Source organism: Neovison vison, chromosome 3 (assembly GCF_020171115.1).
Source record: "Neovison vison isolate M4711 chromosome 3, ASM_NN_V1, whole genome shotgun sequence".
Classification (NCBI taxonomy): domain Eukaryota; kingdom Metazoa; phylum Chordata; class Mammalia; order Carnivora; family Mustelidae; genus Neogale; species Neogale vison.
The window spans coordinates 107,525,001-107,530,499 of NC_058093.1; positions in this window are offsets into that span (position 1 = coordinate 107,525,001).

Here is a 5,499-nt window from a genome sequence, read left to right on the forward strand (position 1 = left end):
AGCAGGGAGCCTGCTTCCCCCTCTCTCTCTGTCTGCCTCTCTGCCTACTTGTGATCTCTCTCTCTCTGTCAAATAAATAAAACCTTAAAAAAATAAAAAAATAAAAAAAAACTCTGCCCTAGAGCCCCTTCGACACTGAGAATGATATATTTTACATGTTAAATGTGGAACAAAACAACATCCTTCATAATGAAATGTGGAATTACCTGTAAAAGATAAAATTGTTGATGTAGATGAAATTATAAGTGTAAAGATCACTGAAGCATTGGAGAAATGTGATATACACATCTAAATTTTTGGATCACAATTTTCATTATATATATCTATATATATATATATGTATAAATGGCTGTGTTTTATACATTTCAAATATATACTTGGCTGTGTTTCTTTGGGTGATGGTGTTAAAATAATTGAAGAAATTAATTATCACATTTGCACCTGAACCTTTTTTATTTGACATCACTGTGACAATTGAGAGCAAATTGTATTGACAGGTCCTTCTTAAACATCATTATGCAAAAACATACCATCCAGAATCAATTAATGTTGGATATCATATTCAATTTTATGGAAATCTAATGCTCAGTAAAATAAGTATTCAAGCTACCCAGAGGATAAAGCTAGTGGCAGTAACAGGCAATGTTTTCTTATATGTTCATATTTATGGTTAAAGGGTAGAAAGTTTGTAAAGATTTGAGGATTGCTCAAAGAATACTGGTACCATAAAATTTAATTGTATTTAATTATATATTGTATTTGTATATTATTAATTGTATGTAATTATGTTTAATTATATATTTAATTATAATTATGTATGTGTGTGTCTGTGTTTGCATGTGTGTATTTGAGATTGATTAGTAACTGTGGTCACACCATTGTAGCCATTCATATATGGTTATGAATACAAGGATTTAAAGAATTCCTCTTTTAACATATTAATAGCTACACATAACATGTGTACTTTGAGAAATCCTAACTGAAATGCTGACAAGTCAAGAAAGAATTTTTCCTTAGCAACACACACGTAAATAACCTGTAAAAATAAAAATGTTAGTTGAACAATATCAAATAAAAGAAACATGGCATAATAGTTTCCGAAGGAGAAAATAATAATAGTCCCACAGACCAAATTCAAGCATTTTTACTGTGTGTATGCATGTACATGAGAATTAAATGAGTAAATAGAAGTCTAAACTCTATTCTTGGGTTTCAAATTACTCATTAGTAAATTTAGGGAACTTTTCCAATATTGTAACTTTACAACAACTTGTTCCTGTTCCTATTTTGAATAGTTACATCTATACTACAAACTCTAGTCCTCTGAATCTAATCTTCCACATCCCAAACTTCATCTGTTTTTACAGACTTCAAAATTTTATATTCCTGTTTTAAATCTGATCGATAAAGTAAGGGTTTCTACTTTATGCTCCCAAATTCTCTAAATGGAATTTTCAGAAGATGATATTTGTTTTGTTAAATTTTGGGGACTTTTCTTAGAATATTTCTTAGCACCTTATTGTATTTTAATACTATTTGACTGGATATATTCAGGAGATTCAGGAATGATATGCATATTAACACTTAAGTTTCCACCTCCTCTTTGTGAGCTTTAAAAGTTCCAGAGGATCCAGTATTTTAATTTTCTTCCTACTTCCTTTTACTTAACATATATCCTTATCTTTAGTCTCTTGTAATTTCTGGCCAGATTCTACAAAGTCACAGGAATCATCTTCCTTAAATTCTGTCTTCAAATTGACAGTTTCAAGCCCAAAGACCCCTAGTGTTTTTACAGCTTAAAAAAAAAAATTCTAAAATGCTAATTTATACATCAGTGTTATTTTTGTGTGGTTTGAAAGCTAATGTGGAGGAAATTTTTATTAATCCATAGGTCCATACTGTGCTTTTCAAGGTTCTTGTTTCTGAAATTGAAAATAGACATGTTTTGCCCAATATTTGTATTGATTTGTTGTGTTTGAACTGGAATTCAAGTTTAGTTCAAATCAGAAATCTTTCCTAGGAATTTTGTCTCAGTTTTAAATAATCTTTGCCATACCCATTCTGGTATTTCTCTTTCTGTCTTTAGTATAATTGTTTTTAAAACCTACATTGGGATGTACTTACTAGTATGTACCATTTTCTTCCTCTCCTTTATGTTATTAGAGTCTGGGAAGCAGGGGTTGTGTATGATCCATTGAAATAACCTTTTAAGTGTCAGGTAGAAAAGGGCTAATAATGTTATTTGATTCTGGAACACTCAGTTCAACTCCAAAGCCCAAAGTGTACCAAAGAGATATAATTTGTGTTTGTCCTTTTCCAAAGAAAGTGAAGAAACTCTTGGGGATACCTGAATGGCTCAGACACTTAAGCACCTGACTCTTGGTTTCTGTTCTGATCATGATCTTGTGTCGTGGGATCAAGCCCCATGCCTGGCTCTGGACTCATTGGAAAGTCTGCTTGACATTCTCTCCCTCTCTCTCTCCCTAAAACTGATAAATAAATCTTTAAAAAAAAGAAAAAAAAAGTGATGAAATTCTTATTTGGAAGAAAGTTTATTATATCAATTCTAGTGAAAGAAAAGTCTCAGATGTAGGTTGGAAAGAAACTAGAGTAAGAGAAGTCAGCTTTTATAACTTGTAGGTGATTGGACATCATAGCCTTCAGTGGCAGACATGAGGATATGTATAATAATGATGATCAAATTCATCATCCTCTCTTGGGCTTGGTCAGACTCATTTCAAGCAGCTTAGGCTGGCTGGAGACCCCATGCAGCTTGGAAGCAAAGAAAGCCAGCTATTCGTATCTGACCAACATTAAATAGCATATATCACCTGATGATTAGTTTTCTCCTAATTTGAAATAGTGGTTTGGATATCATTGTATTAAATAGTGACGTGGTTAACATCTCATGTGGATATATCTGTCTTATGACATTCCACTGAGTAGGGAGTCACAGTGTTGCCAGACAATAGGTCCTCAAAAATATGAAATATAATTAATGTTTGCATTTCTGATATAGCAGATCAGCTATCTTTTTCTATCTCAATTTATCATTTACAGAAACTTTGAAAACATATGCAATTCTACAGACATTTTTGCAAAAGTAAGACTTTTCTCATCTATTTGTTATATGCCCCAAATTAATATATTACTTTTTGCATTTCAAAGTTTTTTTTTTTTTTTTTAATCTGTTTATGATGCACACAGAGATTTTGAGCTAATTATTTTGGGAATGCAAGTTATTCTTTTTTTTTTTCCTTTTTCTAACAAATGATAAAACCGGCCCAGTGCCATGTACTTTGTCTACTGCCAATAAAAAATCAGAACTAATTTCTCATTCTGAATTTTCTTTTCTTTTTTTTTTTAATTTGGCTACTTTAAAGCAGGGTTTTAGAAGAAGCTTTAATAATATTCCTAATGTTATAATATCCACTTGAAAATTTGCATTTATTTGAATTTTTTCTACATGAAAAGTTACAATCAAGTGTTATATAAGAATAATGAACCACTTTTTATTACACCATAACGTAGTAATCAGGGTTTCTAAGTTTTCAAATATAAAAATGCATTGTGAATTCAGTGAAAAACAAGATAGAAGAAAATGTGTTTGTTTCTAATGCATAATACTTCCAACAATGCAAACCATATTTACAAATGTCTTGGGAAATAGGTTCTTATCAAGTAAAGGATAGGAAATAGGAAGCAATTTACACTATTCCTTATTAGTAATTCAAGATGTGTAACAGTGCATGAAACTCCCCATAGGATGTTGTCATAATTGACTGAATAAACATTAAACAAAAATGAAATCCTTGTAGTTTCACTACTGACCAGTAACCATTCCACTCTTATTTAGCTTATAGAAGTTTAAGTTTCTCATTTGTTAGAGAAGCACACTAAATAGAGCTTAAGTAAGAATAACATATTCCCAAAATGGTAGATATGCCTTCTAGTATACAAGGAAACATTAGCAGAACTGCACACATAGTTGGCAACATATTTGAATTATCTTCATTTATAATTTTGTAATTCACCAACATCCTCTTGCCAGTATGTTCTTGGGAAAAATGTCAATGAGTAGTGACCTGCCTTTTAAGGTTTAGTGGTTGGTGTGTTTATTTGACCTTGTTATTTTTCTGTATTTTTATCCATATTTAAAAATAATAAATACAAATTAAGAAAATAATCCCAACAAAGTTATCCTAATGTTGAGTTTTTTTTCCTAACCAAACTTACTCCAATCATAAAAATAAACAAAAATTGTTATACTTACCATTTATATACATTTAACAACCCTTGTGATGGTATTTGTTTGGCATTTCTTAATTTATCCTGACAACTCAGCATACATGACATTTTTTTCTGAGTAAAGAATCTGATTGTTATGGCCAAGGGCTAAGTATTGGAGCGGCTGACATGAGACAGGAATTGGCTATGAAAGTTAAATGACTCATGAAAGGAACAAAATAACAAGAGCAATAAACTATGCCAAAGTTACTTTGACCACCCATCAGATAGAAAATTAACCCAGGTGTACTCATCTTAATTACATAAAAAGCCTGTTTTTTCTCAATTCGTGTCATCCTGGAGGTAAAACTAGTGTCACATGAACAGTTTTTTAGAAAGTGTTTTCATAATGAGTTATGTAACATTTAATAAAAAAACCTCTTAAGTAATAAGAAAAACATTGCTGAAAATTGGGCAGAAGATATAAGTAATTTCTTCTACAAAAGAATAAGGCAAATGTCCAATAAATATATTCAAATTATTTTCAATCTGATTAATAATTATATAAATAAAATGACATACACTCATAATGTAGGGTTGATATCAGAATGTCACTGGGAGCTCTGGAAACTAAATTTCATACATAACTGGTGGCATTTGGAAACATGAATCAAAAGTCTGAACTTTGCACACCCTGACTTAGCAATTATATTTCTGGTATTTATGATAAAAAAGTAATCAAATCTGTACACACAGACTTATTTAAAATTATAAATATACTTTGAGATAATGACAACTTGAGAAAACATCCCTAACTTTCCAATAGCAGAGAATGGATCATACAAATTATGGCATATACATATAGTAAATTGTTAAATTTTCATGCAAAGAAATATTTATTGACATGTTAAAATATTTTCAATAAATATTGCTGATAAAAGCCACAGATGTCATATATAGCATGGCCTATTAGGCTAATAGACTTAATCAAGGTTTAGAGAAATGACTATAGCAAAAGTCAGTTCTACATTTGATGAAAAGATATACCATATGTTATATGTTATAAAACATATGTCATAAAAACATGTCAAAAATTCAGGGGCTTGGGCGCCTGGGTGGCTCAGTGGGTTAAGCCGCTGCCTTCGGCTCAGGTCATGATCTCAGGGTCCTGGGATCGAGTCCCGCATCGGGCTCTCCGCTCAGCAGGGAGCCTGCTTCCTTCTCTCTCTGCCTGCCTCTCTGCTTACTTGTGATCTGTCTCTGTCAAATAAA